The following is a 22,533-nucleotide window of genomic DNA, read 5'->3' on the forward strand; positions in this document are numbered from 1 at the left end:
TCCAACACGCAGACTGAATCTAATAGCGCTCTTCCTATGCAAATGCACTCCTGATGCAAAAAAAAATATGTGCATCTCGGACACACATTTAACTATCTAGTAACGCCTGCCAGGAGCTGTGTGCATCAAAAAAAGATGAAAAATAAAAGAAATAAAACTAAAAAAAATTGACAGTCGGACCCATTGTAACCGTCTCTTTTTAGTCAGTAAGGAGGTCCAGACAACTGATCCGTAAAGATAGACTTTTATTGCCAGCAAGATGCAGCTAAGACAAAGGCTCAGTACAACTGCATGCCACGCCCCCTTCGGAGCAAACTTTTATGCACTTTACAACTCTTATCTTTCACACATGCGTTCTGGTTTTTGCTGAACAAGCATTTCACAAATTGCTGAACAAGCATTAGGCTAGCGTGGTCCTCTAGTAGGTGTAGCTTATGATCAGACTATTGTTTCGTCATTTAATTGACGTGTTAGACATTTTACATCGGCATTCGTATTAATACAATACAAAGTATTATTCCAAAATGGAGTTACGTTACGTTACGCTAAAAGTTAGTGCGCCACTGCGTCACTACGCATTACGTATCATTTGCGTTGCAAATATTAGTACGTTCAAGATGGCTGTGCGTTTCACTGCTGGCATGATTAGTCGGAGGATGTTCAGTTGTTCGTTCGTACTTCAGGGGGGTCACGAAATTGAACCCCTTCATTCCCCCCTTTGATACTTCAACTTTGAAGAGAAGGCAGAAGTATCACTTTATATCTGAAGAGTAACTGAAACGACAATAAGAGTTAATACCAGTGACATTGAATGTGAGCCCTAATATGTTGTTAGGTCGTTGGTTGCTTCACGGGTTTGAGACGGGTGGACCCTATTGGTGTCACCCCCCTTTGTAGCCCGACTTACCCCAACAACACGGTGGCTCCATTATGGTAATGCTTAGAGGTTAGAGTTTATCAGACTTATAAGTTAGTAGTTAGGTACTCTTTATCAGAATCAGTATCCGAATCATTGTTAGTGTCGTAGTCAGAAGAATCAGATGAAGGGAATGTGGAGACAGACACATACTTATTAATCATCATGACGTGAGCAGCTGCTCGCCGATCAGCAATATGTTCAATCATGGATCGGAGATGTCTAAAAATAAGAGGGAGACAAATAGGAAATAGAATGCATGTCAAAACAAGAAGTATCAGAGGAAAGAGGAGTTCTTTAAGGCCAGGAATGGAAGTGAGCCAGTTGGGTAAAGAACCTGTCCAGTCAAGAATTCCAGTCCACGTCTGCACTGGTACATGGGCCAGGCGAATCATTCGATCAGTAATCTCCTCAATGACTTTACTCTTGTCATCTACCTGTAAACAACAGTTAGAAAGATTAAATTTGCCACATACACCACCTTCCTGGGCTAGGAGGTAGTCTAAAGCCAATCGATTTTGGTAGACAGCTGTTAAAATTTTAGTGTTTTGCTTGGCTAAGATGTTGAGAGCCAAGGCAGAATCATTTGTCAGGAGTTCCAGTACTGCTTGGAGTCTTATAATTCGATTGAGCATATAGATAGGTGTTCTATATCCATAAGAACCATCCTCAGCCCAGGTGGCCGGACCATAGTATTGTACAATTCGTTCAGGAGGCCACTCTTGATCTTTCCAATCTCCTATGGATACTTTAGGAGTGCTTCGACGTTTGTTGGGTCTCATGGGACTGTATACTGGAACTCCTAAGGTTTCCCCAGCAATGATGGGAAGTAGGAAGAAACTTGGCCGAATTGTAGCCAAGAAGCAAGTTCCATACCAGCTTGTTGGTAATTGTTCATAGGCTCTTCGTCCACATACATAATAATAACCATCTGGAGCATTGAAAACGGTAGTAGCAACGCCCGCAGCTGTCCATGTCTTGTTCAAAGTCGATTCAGTCCAGATGGGAGTAGGCATGGTAGAATTCTCAGTCTGCCACCATGTCTGGGTGGTAAGGTTGGCAGTAAGAACTCCTGTGCATGGAGAATTTCCAACAGGCACGGTGTAGATGCGTGAATGTTGTCGAGAGATACATAGTCTGCCAATAACATCAGTCTGTAGCGCCCACTCATATGGATGAGATTTACGGTTATAGGTTACAGTGGTATTCAAGGTGTTAAGATCAGATTGGAATGTTTCCTTGGCTTCCCATGGCCATTGCTCTCCTGTATCTGTTCCTCAACATACAAAACAGTTCTTGACTTCGAGAGAGAGAGCTATGTTTTCTGCCAAATTGACAAACAGGTTTTTTACTTGCTGAGAAATTGTATGTTTCTTTAATTCCTCAGTGGCATGAGATATTTCATCGAAAAAGGATTGATAACCCACCACAGTAGTCTGGTGAATAATTGGACGAGGTTTGTCTCTCCGCTGAGTGATGGTAATGTAGGTCATAGGGTCTTTTCCAGTTCCGTCGATACCAAATCCCCAAGTATCTTGCCAAGGGAATCCTTCACTTCTTAGAGGCCATTGTATAGATACTGTATTACCAGTTACTGCAGTTAACCGTCCTATTCCGTGGCAGCCATGGTAACCTCCTCCGGTGTAATCACAAACTAGAGCCCATCCTGACAGTGTCAGGTCCCCTCCGCATGGTAGCCAACTGGATGGATTAGCTGCACGGTTGTATGGGCAGAGGTATTTGTGATTGTAGACATAGGAATTTCTCCAGGCTTGAGACCCACAGTGGAGTGCATTTGGGTGTTTATCAATGGCTTCACAGGCATCGAACGTTATTGTGACAATCGTTTCACTTCCCATAAGAACCTTAGTGGAGTTGATGTAGTACAAGATGCCCTTTCCTTCTGGGACAATACTTGATGTGCAGCTCTTTGGTAGACCTGCAGTGAGGGTGATGTTGTAGTACTTAGGAGTTGTTGGGGTATGACAGATGACTTTGCCAGTTTCTAAACATCGATGGAAGGATTGATAGCCTTGAGTAGTATTCAGGGCGCAAGCAGGTAGTGTGGCACAGGAAGTTGGTGGTTGAGATTGGTGGATGATTGTTGAGACAACTTGAAATCCAGTTTGAGTGGTAGTACGAATTAGCTTGATACATTCGGTGCAATTCATGCTCAAGGACAGGAAAACAGAAGTAGTCGGTGTACAGAAGAGTAGTAAGTGAATGTAGAAGATGGATGCAACGTAGATCTTGGAAGTCGGAATCTGTGACATTGCTTTATGACGTAGATGGTTGCATTCATAAGTAATGGATTCTGAAAGGAAGGAGAGAAATGGACACATTAATATTTAGCTGCAGTTACTGATATCTTTTTACTCAGGACTAGCATTGGGCCTGCCTTGGGTGAATCTTAATTTGTGGTCTCCAATCTTGGAGACCTGCCAGTTGGCTGAAGCTGGTTTGAGACGTGTCCAATGAATCCATGAAGGACATCCAAAAACTTTGACAGCTGTTGGAGTAGTTAGTAATACAGTGTACGGCCCTTTCCATCGAGGCTGGAGGAAATCAGACTCATCCCAGTCTTTTATCCACACCGAATTCCCGATCTGGTATGGATGAATCGGGGTTAGCAGGACTAATGGTTCAGTGTCGCAGGTGTAATTTTGAATCGCAATAACTGTGTTATATAGTCCTTTAAGTTGGTTACTGAGAGACATTTCCCCTTGTATTTGCAGCGATTCAGGAAAAGATGGAAGAGGTGGAGGCCTTGCGTACATCATTTCATAAGGTGTTAAACCCGACTTCCGTGGGGTGCATTGGACATGTAGTAGAGCTAATGGCAGGATGTCTGGCCATTTAGTCTTTGTTTCCTGACACAATTTAGCGAGCTGATTTTTTAGTGTCCTGTTAGCTCGTTCAACTGCTCCGCTACTTTGAGGTCTCCAGGCGCAGTGCAGGTGCCATCGGATGCCCAGAATTTGACTCAGACGTCACGTGACTTCACTGGTGAAAGCTGGTCCATTATCTGAATTTATCTGCCGTGGTAATCCGTATCGTGGTAAAATTTTATGGAGAAGCAATGTTACTACTTCCTTGGCAGTCTCAGTTCGCGTGGGTATGGCTTCGATCCATCCGGTATAAGTACAGACAGCTACCAGCATTGCTTTGTATCTTTTTGAAGCAGTCATGTGGGTGAAGTCGATTTGACAAACTTGAAACGGAGTTGTTCCTCGTAGTATATGTCCAGGAGCTGGACCAGGTCCATTTCTGGGATTGTTCTTTGCACAGGTAACACATTGATTAACAGCATATTTAGTTAGCTGAAAGAGTCTATTAATGTAGTAAGTTTTTGCCAACAGTGTTGCTAATGAATCTCGACCGAGATGGGTTTTATTATGGGCTTCTCTGACAACAGTCCATGCCAGGGCGTCGGGTATCCATACCCTATCTTCTTGTACAATCCACCACCCATCCTGCTGATGAAATTGTTCAGTTTGTGCCCAATCATTTTCTTCCGCTGAATAAATGGGGGTTTCATTCGTGAACTGTAGAAGTGGGCAAGTGGGAGTTGAAGTATGTGGTGATTGCACACGTGCTGCTTCTTTCGCTGTTTTATCTGCCCATTGGTTTCCTTTGGCAATGGGATCAGTTTTCCCTGTATGGGCTTTGCAATGCATAACAGCTACCTTTCGTGGTGCCCATACGGAGTCTAGCAATTGATGTATCTCTGATGCATTAGCTATTTGTTTCCCTTCCGCAGTTAGGAATCCTCGTTCCTTGTATAAAGCTCCATGCACTTGGATCGTAAGGAAAGCGTACTTTGAATCCGTATAAATATTGACAGTTTTCCCTTCTGCCAACTGCAAAGCCCTTGTGAGCGCAATTAGTTCAGCTTTTTGCGCTGATGTCCCTGGGGGTAGGGGTTCGGCTTCAACAATATCATCCTCGGAGACTACAGCATATCCAGCGACTCTGATTCCATTTATGATCTGGCTGCTTCCATCAGTGAATAAAGTCCATGCTCCTTGCCAGGGTTGGTCGCGTAAGTCGGGTCGGCTGGAATGTACTGTTGCCATAATTTCCCCACATTTATGAGTAACTGAAGTGGGGGTTGGGAGTAAAGTTGCAGGATTCAGATTTTTACTGTCCTGTATTTGAATTTCTGGAGTTTCACATAATAACGCTTGGTACTTTACAAGACGTGAATTTGTCATCCATTTTGGTCCATGGGTCTCTAGCAGTCCTTGGATAGTATGAGGAGTTGTTACTTGTAAAATCTGTCCAAATGTTAGCTTAACAGCTTCGGGTATCAGTAGACATGCAGCAGCAATGCTTCGGAGGCATCCTGGCCATCCTTTTGACACATTGTCCATTCCTTTTGACAGATATGCAACAGGTCGTTCCCATGAGCCTAAGGTTTGAGTCAATACCCCTATGGCCATGCCTTTTTTCTCGTCGACGAATAGATGGAATGGTTTCATCACATCTGGCAATCCTAAGGCAGGTGGTTCAATTAAGGCTTCTTTTAGTTGACGTAAGCTTGCCAGTTCGTTTCCTTCCCATTGGAAGGGTTGAGATTCTGCCTCTTTACCCCGCAGCTTGTCGTACAGGGGTTGGGCAATAACTGCATAGTTAGCAATCCACAGCCTACAGTATCCTGCAGCTCCAAGGAACGCCCGGAGCTCTTTCTTGCAAGTGGGTACAGGTTGATCTCTTATAGAACTGGTGCGAGAAATCCCCAGACATCGGGTTCCTCCACGTATTTGGAAGCCTAAATACTCTACTTCCAATTCACAGATTTGCGCTTTCTTTTTACTTGCACGATACCCTTTTGAGTACAACGTCTTTAGCAGCTGAAGAGTGGATACCGCACATTCGAGGTACGTCTCTCGAAACAACAGAAGGTCATCCACGTATTGTATGACTGGCCCATACTTTACTTGATACATCTTTAAGTCTTTTGCCAGTTGCTCACCGAACAGCGTAGGTGAGTGCCTAAACCCTTGAGGCAACCGAGTCCATGTGTACTGCTGCTTTACTCCAGTATCTGCATCTTCCCATGTGAAAGCAAAAATCTTTTGACATTCCTCCGCCACCGGGACGGAGAAGAAGGCATCTTTGAGATCAATGACACTGTACCACTTTGATGCAGGAGAGACTTGAGCCAGGATTGAGTACGGATTTGGGACGAGGGCTACTAGATCTGCTACTTGACTATTCACTTTTCTTAAGTCTTGTACTGGTCGATAGTCATTTGATCCAGGCTTCTTTACTGGCAACAAAGGGGTGTTCCAAGCAGATCGGATTCGCCGGAGAATGCCCAAATCATACAATCTTTGCAGGTGTATCTGAATTCCTTGTCTGGCCATATACGGAATGGGGTATTGAGATTGATTTATCACCTGTGCATTCTGTTTCATCTCGATCCAAATAGGGGTAGCGTTGATGGCTATTCCTCCTGGGTTCTGTTCTGCCCATACTTTAGGTATACTGTTCATTAGCTGTCTGCGCTTTTCGTTGAGGACGGTGTTTTCTCCATATCGGTGCGTAGGGCTATATTCGACTATGGGGAGATGTAATCTCCATTCTTCTTGGAGTGGACAGATGAGAGAGACTGGGTTATCAGCGAAGGATGCTCTTATTTCTCCTGTCGATTCGAATTGTAAGTTGGCTCTTAATTTACAAAGAAGGTCTCTCCCGATGAGGGGAACTGGGCATCCCGGGACGTAGAGAAACTGATGAGATACTAATTGTCCTCCCACTCGAACCTGTCGTTTCTGAAGAAAGGGAGCGATAAGTGGCTTTCCAGAGGCCCCTACAATAGAAATGTTTTTCGAAGTGGGCGTGGTAATAGCGGTAGTCATGACTGATCTTTGTGCCCCGGTATCTAACAATCCCTTAAATGTCTCAGTCCCTACTTTGATTTCTACTAAGGGATCGAATGGAAGAATTCCCTTCTCTAGTCATGCTTCACTACTGTCTTCGCCAGAGGTTTCTCCTACAGTCATCTGCCATTCAGCTTCCTTTGGTTTGGACGGAGTATATCCTTCCTGCTTCATTTGCAGGGACTCTGGGCACTCAGACTTCCAGTGTCCTTCTTGTCTACAAAATGCACAGTGATTGGCTCCCAACGGCATCCTTCCACCCCTAAACGATCCTCCTCTACTTGCTCGTCCTCTGGGCGGTCCCCTCGAGGGTGACCTGCCTCTTCCTCTCGGCCCAGGATATCCCTGATAGTGCCTGGCCGAGTTTCCGAAATTCGTTTCTTCCAGCGCTGCGGCTAACAGACTAACACTTTCTCTTAACTTTCTACTTTCTTTCTTTTCTTTCTTGTCTCCTGTCCGGCTCTCGGTTTACATAAACTCTGTCAGCCATGGCTTTTAACTGGCTAATAGTCATTCCCTCAAATCCTTCTGATTTCTGTAACTTCCGGCGGATATCGGGACAGGATTGTCCGACAAAGCTCATCACTATGACGGACTGACTCTTGGGGTCCTCTGGGTCGAATGGACTGTATTGCCGATAGGCATCCATCAATCTTTCCAAAAAGATTCCGGGAGTCTCATCTCTCCCTTGCACCACGTCGTGGATCTTTCCCATATTCATGACTTTCTGCTTTCCTTTCTTTAAAGCTCCGAGAAAGGCGACTTGATATGCAGCAATGCGGGCTCGCCCTGCAGCCGTCTGGAAATCCCAGTTGGGATCGGCGACAGGGGCATGCTCTCTCACTACTTCATCTGGATTACCGTCTGACCCGGCTCCCAGCCGAGCTGCTTCTTCCATGTTTAATTGTATTTGTCGGCGTTCTTCAGTGGTGAAAAGGATGGAGGCGAGATGCCGAATGTCAGCCCAGTTAGGGTTATGGGCTGCAAAAATTCCTCGTAAAAAATCTAGCATCTGATCTGGATTATCAGCGTAAGAGGGGCCAAGCTGTTTCCAGTTAAAAAGATCACTGGAAGTGAAAGGTATGTAAGTAAACAACTTTATAGTTTGCGTAGTATTATACTCGTTTTCTTCAGTAGGGACCACGGGAACTACGGTGGTTGTTTCTCTAATTGGTAGTTGCAAACTTGCGGCTTGGGTTTTACTGCGAGTGCCGCCTGACACGGACGACTCGCCGCCGTCTTCAACTTTTGCCGCCGCCGCTTCCACTTCAAGCCGTACTTCGGGAACCGGCATTATTTCATGATCAACTTGGGCATCGGCGGGGGCTGGGGGATCTGGTGGCGCATTATACGATTGAGGGTAGCTAGGGGCATAGGGTGGCGGCAGAAGTTCTTCTGCGTCAGGCAGTACTGCAGGCGGCAGGGGTTTAACTTTTTTTTCTTGAGTCCGTGAATTCCCTTGCACTACAAACATGGCCGCCGCAGATGACGCATGGTCCTTTATTCCCAAGATGGCCGCCCTTCCCTTTCTTTTCCGGTTTGAGGACTTCCGGTCTCCCATTTTGTTTACTTGCGCCACCATTACGAGGGCGGCTCCCTCCACTAACTTCTTTGCCCACTTCGGAGGATTCTCGATAACTGCAATCCAAGCAGTTATGTATGGCTTATCCTCAGGGCAACCCGGATTCTCTTCTTTCTCAACTATTTTCAGGACCCTTGTGGCCGTTTGGAAATTGAAAGTTCCTTCCGGAGGCCAATTTACACACAAACCGGGCCACTTATGGGTGCATCGCTGAATCATTCCGGGCTTCGTACATTTACGTTTATCGAACACTTCACTATAGTGTTCCGTCATAACTTTTAGTGGAGTTGAATAGCCCCCTCCCATTAGGATAGAATTCACAGACAAAGGAGGGAAGGGAAGACGGATAGGTAAGGGGTCCGTATCCGTCAGACACAAAAGGGTCACAATCGCCCCGACTAGGATGCGGTCAGCCCGGCCTAGAACTGCGAGGCCATTCACTCTCTTTCACACAACAAGAAACCTATTCCCACTATCATACGCGTTACTTCTTTTTCCTCTTTTTATGCGCGTGGCTTTCGGAATGCAATTCCTACCAAACCACCGCTTGGGGTGTGATCAAAGCCCCCTCGGTCCCCTCACGGATGGACCGGTTATTTGCTACTCTTTTAGCTATTCTTCACTTTTCCCATCATTCCCATAATACTCGCCTGCAGGGTTCTTCCGATCGTCACGAAAGCCTTCTTCCCAGATCACCAGCCCAGAGGTCTCAGAAGAATTTCTGTGGAACGGTCCCCTCAGAAACCTGATCGCTGAACTCAGCGGTGGCCACTCACCAGGTACGTCTGGGGGATCGCTCCGCCACCAAACTACCGGACCCACTGGGGGGCTAAAATAGCGTCCCCAGTACCTCCTGGCTGGCTCGCCAAATGTAACCGTCTCTTTTTAGTCAGTAAGGAGGTCCAGACAACTGATCCGTAAAGATAGACTTTTATTGCCAGCAAGATGCAGCTAAGACAAAGGCTCAGTACAACTGCATGCCACGCCCCCTTCGGAGCAAACTTTTATGCACTTTACAACTCTTATCTTTCACACATGCGTTCTGGTTTTTGCTGAACAAGCATTTCACAAATTGCTGAACAAGCATTAGCTAGCGTGGTCCTCTAGTAGGTGTAGCTTATGATCAGACTATTGTTTCGTCATTTAATTGACGTGTTAGACATTTTACATCGGCATTCGTATTAATACAATACAAAGTATTATTCCAAAATGGAGTTACGTTACGTTACGCTAAAAGTTAGTGCGCCACTGCGTCACTAAGCATTACGTATCATTTGCGTTGCAAATATTAGTACGTTCAAGATGGCTGTGCGTTTCACTGCTGGCATGATTAGTCGGAGGATGTTCAGTTGTTCGTTCGTTCGTACTTCAGGGGGGTCACGAAATTTAACCCCTTCACCATCACGAAAACCGATGCCAACTTTACTAACATCAGTTTACCTTACTGGCGGACAAGCACAAAAACCGACGCCAATAAACTTAGCATTGCTTTTCAGCGGCGAACGGTAGTCACGAAAACCAACGCCGAGCTTATCGGCATCGGTTTCCCTTACCTTACGTGACTACCGTTCGCCGCTGAAAACCAACACAAAGTTTATTGGCGTCGGTTTTCGTGGCTGCCCACCAGTAAGGTAAACCAACATTGATAAACCCGGTGTTGGTTTTCGTGACTATCATTCATCTATCTTTAAACAAGATCATCTGCCTTCAGTGCCTTGATCTTTTTTCTGATATCGAATGGTAACAGACTCAGGATGACATCTAAGCGAAACAGACCAATCTTAAGCAATTCTCTTTTAGCAAGCATGCAACAGAGCTGGTGGAAGACACACCCAAACAGGAACATAAGAACATGCCATACTGGTTCAGACCAAGGGTCCATCAAGCCCAGCATCCTGTTTCCAACAGTGGCCAATCCAGACCATAAGAACCTGGCAAGTACCCAAAAACTAAGTCTATTCCATGTAACCATTGCTAATGGCAGTGGCTATTCTCTAAGTGAACTTAATAGCAGGTAATGGATTTCTCCTCCAAGAACTTATCCAATCCTTTTTTAAACACAGCTATACTAACTGCACTAACCACATCCTCTGGTAACAAAGTCCAGAGTTTAATTGTGCATTGAGTGAAAAAGAACTTTCTCCGATTAGTTTTAAATGTGCCCCATGCTAACTTCATGGAGTGCCCCCTAGTCCTTCTATTATCCGAAAGAGTAAATAACCGATTCACATCTACCCGTTCTAGACCTCTCATGATTTTAAACACCTCTATCATATCCCCCCTCAGCTGTCTCTTCTCCAAGCTGAAAAGTCCTAACCTCTTCAGCCTTTCCTCATAGGGAAGTTGTTCCATTCCCCTTATCATTTTGGTTGCCCTTCTTTGTACCTTCTCCATCGCAATTATATCTTTTTTGAGATGCGGCGACCAGAATTGTACACAGTATTCAAGGTACGGTCTCACCACGGAGCAATACAGAGGCATTATGACATTTTCTGTTTTATTCACCATTCCCTTCCTAATAATTCCCAACATTCTGTTTGCTTTTTTGACTGCCACAGCACACTGAGCCGACGATTTCAATGTGTTATCCACTATGACACCTAGATCTCTTTCTTGGGTTGTAGCACCTAATATGGAACCCAACATTGTGTAACTACAGCAAGGGTTATTTTTCCCTATATGCATCACCTTGCACTTATCCACATTAAATTTCATCTGCCATTTTTGGGCTTGCGTCCCCATTCAACGGTTTTGGAACCGTGTTGCGAGGTACTTAGCGGACTTGTTGGACATTGCTTTCCCAATTACCCCCATGTGGTTATTTTTTGGCTACATCTCCCCGATTCAGATTTGAGACCCTGGCTCGTGCCTGCTTCTTCATAAGGCATGTTTAGTAGGGAAAACGATTATTCTTTCTGTGTGGCAGTCCTCCGAGGTCCCTTCCTTTTGGTCCTGCCAGAATAGCCTACATGCCATGATGACTATGGAAAGCCTGGAGGCTCGAACGACACCTCAGCATCGTCGACGTTTTCTTGCAGTGTTGCAGCCGTACCTGCAGGCGCTGACCCCTCGGGCTCGCAGTCTTGTTATCAATGATTAATCTGTTTCTTTTTCTCTCCTTACATCAGATATGGCCTGGCTAAGGGACTGTTTTGCAGTGTTATACTATTACTCACTTCTACAAAGGGGGGAGGTGGGGGTTATGTTTGATGGGAGGAGGTTTCTGTAGGGGTTCTGTTATTTTTATTGGTGATATTGTTCTGAGGCGAGATCAGAGCTCCTCTCGCTTCAGTGTATTGTTATATGTAATATTCTTGAAAATCCAATAAAAATCGTTTAAACATAAATTTCATCTGCCATTTGGATGCCCAATTTTTCAGTCTCACAAGGTCTTCCTGCAATTTATCACAATCTGCTTGTGATTTAACTACTCTGAACAGTTTTGTATCATCTGCAAATTTGATTATCTCACTCGTCATATTTCTTTCCAGATCATTTATAAATATATTGAAAAGTACGGGTCCCAATACAGATCCCTGAGGCACTCCACTGCCCACTCCCTACCACTGAGAAAATTGCCCATTTAATCCTACTCTCTGTTTCCTGTCTTTTAGCCAGTTTGTAATCCACGAAAGGACATCGCCACCTATCCCATGACTTTTTACTTTTCCTAGAAGCCTCTCATGAGGGACTTTGTCAAACGCCTTCTGAAAATCCAAGTATACTACATCTACCGGTTCACCTTTATCCACGTTTATTAACTCCTTCAAAATAGTGAAGCAGATTTGTGAGCCAAGACTTGCTTTGGGCAAAGCCATGCTGACTTTGCTCCATTAAACCATGTCTTTCTATATGTTCTGTGATTTTGATGTTTAGAACACTTTCCACTATTGTTCCTGGCACTGAAGTCAGGCTAACCGGTCTGTAGTTTCCCGGATCGCCCCTGGAGCCCTTTTTAAATATTGGGGTTACATTTGCTATCCTCCAGTCTTCAGGTATAATGGATGATTTTAATGATAGGTTACAAATTTTTACTAATAGATCTGAAATTTCATTTTTTAGTTCCTTCAGAACTCTTGGGTGTATACCATTCAGTCCAGGTAGTTTACTACTCTTCAGTTTGTCAATCAGGCCTACCACATCTTCTAGGTTCACCGTGATTTGATTCAGTCCATCTGAATCATTACCCATGAAAACCTTCTCCATTACGGGTACCTCCCCAACATCCTCTTCAGTAAACACCGAAGCAAAGAAATCATTTAATCTTTCCGCTATGGCCTTATCTTCTCTAAGTGCCCCTTTAACCCCTCGATCATCTAATGGTCCAACTGACTCCCTCACAGGCTTTCTGCTTCGGAAAAATTTAAAAAGGTTTTTACTGTGAGTTTTTGCCTCTACAGCCAACTTCTTTTCAAATTCTCTCTTAGACTGTCTTATCAATGTTTTACATTTAACTTGCCAATGTTTATGCTTTATCCTATTTTCTTCTGTTGGATCCTTCTTCCAATTTTTGAATGAAGATCTTTTATTTATTTTATTTATTTATTTATGAACTTTTATTTACCGACATTCGTGAAGCACATCATGCCGGTTTACAGCAAACTGAAAGGTGGAAAATTACAATAAAACAAAAGAGGGGGAGGGGGGTAAAGGCGAGAAGAGGTGGGGGGGGTGGGGGAGGGAGGGGACAGGGGGGGAGATGGGGAAGGCAGTACAGAGTGAGAACAAAAACCAATTAGAACCAAACAGATGAACTATATACAGTCAAAATATGTACAGTTATTCTCATATTATGTGGTGCTGAAGTGGTACTATAAATCGGCAGTATTTATCCCTTCGATGGTTGATCTATTAACAAGGTAATTAGTGGGGGGCAAAGAGGAGTAGGAGGAAGCAGGGGGGTGTAGAAGGGCAGAAGAGGGATTGGACATCAACAGGGGTAAAGGGAAACGGGGTCGAGTAGGATGTAACTGAGTAAAGGGAGGAGGTTTATGTTTGGTTTGCATCGGGGTAGGCCTGTCGGAAGAGCCATGTCTTGACTCCTTTCTTGAATTTGTGTAGGGATGGCTCCAGGCGGAGGAAGGTAGGGAGGGAGTTCCAGAGGGTGGGACCAGCGATAGAGAAGGTCCTCTCTCTGGTAAGAGATAAATGCACAGATTTGAGGGATGGGGTGTGGAGAGTGCCTGTGTGGGCGGTTCTTGTGGGGCGGTCAGAGGATCGGTAATGAGGCATTTCATCTAGCCAGGTGTACTTTTGGCTAAAATAGCTTCTTTCACCCCACCCTTTAACCATGCCAGTAATCGTTTTGCCTTCTTTCCACCTTTCTTAATGTGTGGGATACATCTGGACTGTGCTTCTATAATGGTATTTTTTTTTAACAATGACCACGCCTCTTGCACACTTTTTACCTTTGTAGCTGCTCCTTTCAGTTTTTTTCTAACTATTTTTCTCATTTTAGATTTGCATACTGTTCCTCTTCCAGTCATTAATTCAAATTTGATCATATTATGATCACTATTGCCAAGCGGCCCCACCACAGTTACCTCTCTCACCAAGTCCTGTGCTCCACTTGAATTAGATCTAAAATTGCTCCCTCTCTCGTCGGTTCCTGAACCAATTGCTCCATAAAGCTATCATTTATTCCATCCAGGAACTTTATCTCTCTAGCGTGTCCCGATGATACATTTTACCAGTCAATATTGGGGTAATTGAAGTCTCCCATTATTACCGCACTACCAATTTGGTTAGCTTCCCTAATTTCTCTTAGCATTTCACTGTCCGTCTCACCATCTTGACCAGGTGGATGGTAGTATACTCCTATCACTATAGTCTTCCCCGCCACACAAGGGATTTCTACCCATAAAGATTCAATTTTTCATTTATTTATTTATTTATTTTATTTATTTATTGGTTTTTATATACCGCCGCTCAAAGATATCGCGTCGGTGTACAGATGTTTATCCTGTTGGACTCTATGCCATCCCGGACATAAAGCGCCACACCGCCTCCCGGGTGCTCTTCTCTGTCATTGCGATATAATTTGTACCGCGGTATAGCACTGTCCCATTGGTTGTCCTCCTTCCACCATGTCTCTGAGATGCCAATTAAGTCTATGTCCCAACATGCCCCATTCGTCCAGGAAACGGACGGGCCTAAGTCCTGCAGGAGGACTGTTCTTAGGCCTTACTACACCTTCTCCTCCGCTCTGTCTACCAGTCTCCTTGACTTGCGGACTGTCTACAATCCAAACTCTTGCCCTTGTGGATTCAGGGGCAGGAGGCAACTTTATACTTCGACGCCTAGTGGAATATTTGAGGATTCCCCTTGTTACTTTAGAAGCTCCACTACTCTTGTCTTCCATCCATGGAGAGCCTTTTCCCAGTGATGTGACTTATCGCACCAAACCAGTGACTCTTCGTACCGGAGCCCTCCATACGGAGACAATCCCCTTCTTTGTGTTAGAGAAGGCCATGCACCCTATCGTTCTGGGGTTACCCTGGTTGCAGTTGCATCAGCCTCAATTCGCCTGGTCCTCCTTGGAACTCTCCCGCTGGGGCCCAAGTTGTCATGGCAGTTGCCTCAAGGAAGTTTCTCCTGTTCTCTGCGTGCCTACAACTCCAGTGATGGCAGGACTGCCGCCGTAATACGCGTCATTCAGTGATGTGTTTTCCAAAGAAGCTGCTGCCATCCTCCCTCCACACAGATCTTACGACTGTGCCATTCGGCTGAAACCAAACACTGAACCTCCTAAAGGACGTGTCTATTCACTCTCTGCAATAGAGAATAAGGCTATGTCTGTCTAAGTACATCGAGGAGAATTTACAGAAAGGTTTCATTAGACCTTTGAAGTTGCCAGCCGGCGCAGGATTCTTCTTTGTGGGGAAGAAAGACAATACCTTACGTTCTTGTATCGACTATCGAGGTCTGAACGAGATTAAGATTAAAGACCGCTACCCCCTGCCTTTAATCTCAGAGCTGTTTGACCGGCTTCAGTAGGCCAAGATACTTTCGAAACTTGACCTGAAGGGGGCCTACAACTTAGTCCGGATTCGCAGTGACTATGAGTGGAAAACGGCTTTCAACACTCGAGATGGTCATTTTGAGTACTTAGTAATGCCCTTCAGCCTGTGCAACACACCTGCCGTGTTCCAGAACATGATGAATGACATTCTGCGAGATTTGTTATACAAGAGTGTCGTAGTGTACCTAGATGACATCCTGATATTTTCTCAGAATTTGTCTACTCATCTAGAAGACGACAAGCAAGTTCTACTAAGACTCCGAGAACACCGATTCTACGCCAAGCTATCTAAGTGCAAATTCCATAAAGACTCCGTGCCTTTTCTTGGCTACATTGTGTCTAAAGATGGCTTCCAGATAGATCCCCAAAAATTAGAATGTATCAAGAACTGGTCCCAACCTACCAGCCTGAAGGCCCTGAGATGATTTTTGGGGTTCACCATTTACTATAGAAGCTTTATAAAGATCTATTCTTCTTTAATGGTGCCCTTGACTGCTATGACCCGGAAAGGGGCCAACGCTTCTAAATGGTCTGCGGAGGCCATTTCTGCGTTTGAAGAATTAAAGACTGCCTTTTCCACAGAACCATGCCTACGTCATCTGGACCCCAACAAACCATTCATCGTAGAGGTCGATGCCTCTGATGTCGGTGTGGGGGCTGTTCTGAGCCAGACTGGCGATTCCAAGTCCTTACGTCCCTGCTCTTTCTTCTCACGACATTTCTCTCCAGCAGAGAAGAATTATGGGATCAGTGACAAAGAGCTCCTGGCTATTAAGTTGGCATTCGAGGAATGGCGGCCTTGGCTCGAAGGCGCTCAACATTAAATTACCGTGTTTACGGACCATAAGAATCTATAGTATCTCTGCCATGCTCAACGTCTTAACCATAGACAAGCTAGATGGTCCTTATTTTTCAACCGCTTTGACTTCGTGCTCAAATATCGCCCTGGAGACAAGAATACCAGAGCTGATGCCCTATCAAGCTCCTTCCTCTCAGAGGATATTCTGGAAGAGCCGCAGCACATAATCGACCCGAAGAAAGTCGTCTTAGTGGCTACTCATTCTGTGTCTGCTGGTAAGCCCATCGTGCCAAAATGTCTCAGAAAGTGCTTTATTGGGCGCACAATTCCAAGCTGGCTGGCCATCCTGGTCAACACCGTACCCTGCTGAAGCTACAGAAGTATTATTGGTGGCCAGCTATCGAGGAAGATACACTCTCCTATGTGTCATCTTGTGCCAACTGTGCCAAGCACAAACCTACTTCTGGCCAACCGTGGGGATTGCTGCAACCACTTCCAGCTCCAGAACAGCCCTGGATGCATATCGCTACTGATTTTGTAGTTGATCTACCCCTTTCTGGAGGTATGAATACCATCTGGGTCACAGTCGACCGCTTCAGCAAGATGGCCCACTTCATGGCACTGCCTGGCTTACCTTAAGCTTTGGAACTTGTGAAGCTCTTCATAGTCCATATCTTTTGCCTCCACGGCCTACTGAAGCACATAGTCTCAGATCAAGGATCACAGTTCATGGCAAGATTCTGGAAGGCCCTGTGCAAACTCTTGAACATCTCTCTAGATTATACATATGCCTATCATCCTCAATCTAATGGCCAAACAGAACGGATGAATAGGACCCTGAAACAGTTCATTCAGGCCTATGTGAGTTGCCGTCAAAATAACTGCGCCAAACTGTTACCATGGGCTGAATTCGCCATTAATTCTCATCCAGCAACATCAACTGGATCAACACCATTTGAAGTGGTATATGGTCATTCACCATCACCGCCACTTCCACTGAAGCTCTCAGTGACGTCCCCAGCAGTTTAATCCACTGCTGAAGAAAACCATCAATTATGGACTCAGACGAAAACAATGCTCTTAAAGCGAGTGATCGAGCCAAAAGGTTCTGTGACGCTCATCATTCCAAAGCACCTGTCATTCAACCTGGTGACAAAGTCTGGCTATCCACTAAGCACCTTAGACTGAAGTTACCCCCCTCTCAATTTGCTCCTTGCTACGTTGGACCATTTCTAATCCTCCAATGTCTTGGCAATGTTACCTACGATCTGAAGTTATCACCTGGATTGAACATCCATACGCTTTTCATGTTTCACTTCTGAAACCACTCATCATCAGTGAATTCTCTTCCAAATCTCTGGAACCATCTTCCATCAATGCAGAAGATGACCTAGAATACATGGTCAAAGCCATTCTTGATGTCTGCAAACGAGGCAAATCCTGGGAATACCTTCTATCATGGGAAGGTTTTGGCCCCGAAGAAAATTCTTGGGAGCCTCTGGCTAATATCCTTGACAAAGAGATGCTCCATCAGTTTCATCTCTCGCATCCTTGGAAACCAAAACCTGGTCCCCGCAGAGGAGACCGCCCTTTGAAGGGGGTACTGTTGAAACCGTCCCTTCCCGACGGCTGCACTCCTCTTACCTCTCCCCTTTTGCTCCTCCTCTTACTGTTAATGGATGCCGCAGTGTCTGTTTGCCGTCCTCTCCGGTGTCCCCGGACCGGCTTGGGCGCTGCCTCCTGCCATGCTCCATCTATACCTTAGGGCGCGCGCGGCCCTCGCTCTTATTTCCTACTTGGCGCGAACCTCAGGGGCGTCCCCCTGTGATGATGTCACGCTGCCCGGATATTTAAAGCCTGTTGCTAATTTATTGTTTCACTGTAAACCGAGGTGATGTATGTCTATACGTACCGCGGTATAAAAGAATCTATAAATAAATAAATAAATAAAATACACTGTTTGCTAGCCTTTGAGTTAGCAAGGGGATTCTTACGGATGGGATTCGCTCTCCGTACCCAGCTACTCTGCCTCCAATCTTCATTGGAGTACCCACTCCTCAGGGGCCTCACTTGCCTTTCAGGTCGCTATCAGGAAACCGGTACTCACTCCTCAAGGGCCCATGTACCCTGACTCGCTGCCTGCTCCTACCTTCTCTTCTGCCTGGAAGGATTCGCTATCTTCAGCACCAGTGAGTACTACCATCTTCACCTCAGAGCTTTCCCTGGAACCAGAAACTCGCTCAAGGGCCTGCCTCCATTCCAGCCCTGGTGCCATCTCCTACATGGAACCGCTGTGTGAGTACATCCCCTTCAAGCCTCTCAGCTCTCAGGGATCAGGTACTCGCTCCTCGAGAGCTTGCTCTTCCTATCCTGGGGTTCTCCATACTGGGGCTTATTCATATTCCACTATACTCATTATTCTCAGTTCTTTCCACTACAGCACTGCTACCGGAGGAGTCGCTGTTCCAGCACCTGAGGGATACTAGCCCAGCCGGGCTACTTCAACTACTCATCACTGCCACCTCTGGTGGCTACACAATATGGTTTACTAAAAGATCTCTGTGTTTGTGTATCCTCAACTGAACCTGACCTGTGGCCTTTCACAGGACTGCCCCCCCCCCCATGGGCGTGGTCAGCTGCCACAGTGTCCAAGGGTCCACCCAAACCTCATTAATTATAACAAAGTTATTTCGCTTTGGCAACAAAATGGGTAAACCTTTAGCGAACCAGGTTAGAGCACAACGGGGAATGGCCTTTATAGTGGCACTTGAAGACCATAAGGGAGTGCGGCACACCCCAGATCCACAGATATGTGCCCTTTCCTGGAAATTTTACGAAAACCTGTATGAGGCAGACTCACATACACTCGCACCAATTGCAGAAAGCCATTTCTTTAGCAATCTCTCTTTACCTATGCTTACTGCAGAACAACTCCAGAAGTAATTATGGGATGTAGTGGGTCCTTGGGATGTAGTGAGGGTTGGCATGGTGGCAGTGGTGTTTGTTATTGGGGTATTGGTGGGAGTGGAGGGGGGGTGGGGAAGCGAACCATGATTTTTTCTATTTTATTGTGGAAGTATAGTGCAAGTTCTTCGCATTTGGCTGTCATCGGTGTCCGGGGAGGGGGTGGGAGTAGTTTTAGTTAAAGTGGATACAAATTCAAAGAGGGCTCTAGCATTAAATTGAAGTTGATGAATTTTTTGGGCGTAAAAATCTCTTTTTGTCTTGTCAATGGCTTCTCGGTAGGTGTGGAGGTGGGAACGGAACTTGGCCTGTAAGTCAGGGGATTGTTCTTTACGCCATTTTTTTTTCTAGTTTCCTGAGAATGTATTTCAAGGTTTTAAGCTCAGGGGTGTACCAAGGTTTCTGTTTTGTGTTTGCAGTGTTAATTTCACGAGTTTGTGTGGGGCAGACATTATCGGCGACAATGTTGCTAAGTTGAGACCAGGAGGAGAGAGCGGATTCCGCGTCAGTTAGGTCTAGTTTGGAAGGCTTGCAAGAGAGGGCTGCGATGAGGTCATCTGTTTTACATGGTCGGCGGACGTCAATGGTTTTCTTGGTGAGTGTGGGAATGGGTGTATTTTTTATGGAGCAGGTAGTTTCAATGCGGAAATGGTCTGGCCAGGGGATGGGTTTGCAAGTGTGTGTGTGTGTGTGTGGGGGGGGGGGGGGGGGTGTCGGGGGTCTGGTTGGATCAGGGGGTTGGTGAAGATGAGATCAAGAGTGTGGCCTGCCTTGTGTGTGGGGTTAGAGATTATTTGCTTAAAACCAAAGGCATTCAGGGATGCTAGTAGGGAGTCACATGATGATGATAATGGTACAGTGTCCACATGGAGATTAAAATCCCCGAGGATAATTGCAGGTGTGTTTGTCTAGGTGTTTGGAAATGTATTCAATCAGGGGGGAAGCGTTGTTTTCAAGGAGCCTGGGGGCAGCGTATATTAGGCAGATTTGAAGGGCGGGCAATTTAAATAGTATGATTTCCAGTTGGGGGGGGGGGAGGAATCAGTTGCAGGGTTAGATTGAATTTCTTTTTAGCAGCAAGAAGAAGGCCTCCTCCTCTTTTTTTAAGTCTAGGAATAGAGAAGATGTTATACAGGTCGGTTAGGAGTTGGTTCAGTAGGACGGAGTCGGAATCCTTTAGCCATGACTCGGTGATGGCGCAGATGTCAGGGCTATCATCAGTGAGGATGTTATTGAGCAAGATGGCTTTTTTGACAATGGATTGCGCATTTAGGAGGAGGATGGTGAAGGTGGTGAGGCCAATTAGTTGGGTGAGGGGGAAGATCTGTGTTGCTCCTGGGAGGTATTAGGCTGAAGGGCACGATAAGTGGTGGAGTAGTGTTTGAGGGTGGGGATGGGGTGAGAAAGCATAGTTGGGGGGAAGACAAGGAAGTATTACCTGTAGGAGGGGTGAAGGAAGGGGGGAGGGCCAATAAAGAGAAACAGGGCAGAGAGAATAAATTATAGTGCCTGTGGTAGAGATATAAGGTGCGGTTGAATAGAAGATCAGGACAGAGCAGAAAAAATAAAAGGATCAGAGAGAGGGGGGGGGGAGGTAGACAGGGCAGAAGGACAGCAGATTATAAGGGGGGGGGGTGGCACAAAGTTGGCGCACCAAGGGGCAGGCTCCTTGGTCGTGCTCCTTTGGCGAGAGACGCCGAGGGCTTGCCTGCTTTTGTAGGTCCTTCTGGGCCGGAAGTGAGGCACCGCGAGTGGGCGGTCCTGCGGTGGCAAATCGAGCCGGGAGGAGGTAGGCCGCTTGGGGTCCGCTTTGGGCTCGGAGCCTGATGGGGTAGGATTAAATGTTCAATATTCTCAGTGGAAAAGGGTAAACAGTGGAGTGCCTCAGGGATCTGTACTTGGACCTGTACTTTTCAATATATTTATAAATGATCTGGAAAGGAATATGACGAGTGAGGTTATCAAATTTGCGAATGATACAAAATTATTCAGAGTAGTTAAATCACAAGCAGATTGTGATAAATTACAGGAGGACCTTGCAAGACTGGAAGAGTGGGGATCCAAATGGCAGATGAATGGATAAATTACTTACCTGATAATTTGGTTTTCCTTAGTGTAGACAGATGGACTCAGGACCAATGGGTATAGTGTACTCCTGATAGCAGTTGGAGACGGATCATACAGCAAAACCCTAGAATTCTGGGAAACTTGTCTTAAAAAACTTGATGGACTCCTCTCCAACCTTAATCTAATACTAAACTCTTCAAAAAGCGAACTTCTCCTAATTTCATCTGAAAACAGTAACACCGACTCAAATCCTCCACCCAATTTACAAATTCCACAAGTAAGAAACCTGGGAGCTATCATTGATAACAGGTTAAACCTAAAAGCATTCATAAATCAAACTACTAAGGACTGCTTCTATAAACTCCAAGTCTTAAAAAGAATAAGACCACTCTTCCACTTTCATGACTACAGAACTATTCTGCAATCAATATTATTTTCTAAACTAGATTACTGCAACTCTTTGCTATTAGGTCTCCCTTCATCTCACACGAAACCCCTTCAGATGGTTCAAAACACGGCTGCGAGAATATTAACTAACACACGGAGAAGAGACCACATATCACCAATCCTCAAAGACCTGCACTGGCTGCCAGTTCACTACAGAATCATATATAAGTCCATAACCACTATTTTCAAAACTATACATCAACACTCTCAGCTCAACCTTCAAATTCCTCTCAAAAAATTTACATCCAACAGACCAATCAGAGAGTCCTATAGAGAAACCCTACAAGTACCACACTCCAAATCCATGAGGCACATAACCACCAGAGACAGGGTTTTCTCCACTGCAGGACCAACACTGTGGAACTCCATCCCACCAGATTTGCGACAGGAACCCTGCCTTCCTACATTTAGGAAAAGACTTAAAACGTGGCTATTCATGAAAGCCTTTCCTGAACTAAACTGAACCTATTCCATTATTAACTAGGCGCTCAGACTTTGCCTTACTCCGGGTAATTAATAAATATCCCTACCTCATAATTAATATCCCTACCTCATAAGGACAATTCATTAATGCTTTAAGCACATTGACTGGCATTTACGTTCTCTCTATTTAATCCCCTGCTTCTTTTCTATGCTCCAAGTTATATTACTCCCTTGTTTTATTGTAACTGCATACCTTAGCCTTCTCTTGTTTAATGTTTTTATTATTATTACGATTATTATTATTATTATTAATAAGATAAATGTTATTTTTTACCTTTTTTGTTACCTATCCACTTGTTAATTGTAAACCGACATGATGCGATATCTATTGCGAATGCCGGTATAGAAAAACTTAAAATAAATAAATAA

This window comes from Rhinatrema bivittatum, chromosome 4, assembly GCF_901001135.1.
Source record: "Rhinatrema bivittatum chromosome 4, aRhiBiv1.1, whole genome shotgun sequence".
Taxonomy (NCBI): domain Eukaryota; kingdom Metazoa; phylum Chordata; class Amphibia; order Gymnophiona; family Rhinatrematidae; genus Rhinatrema; species Rhinatrema bivittatum.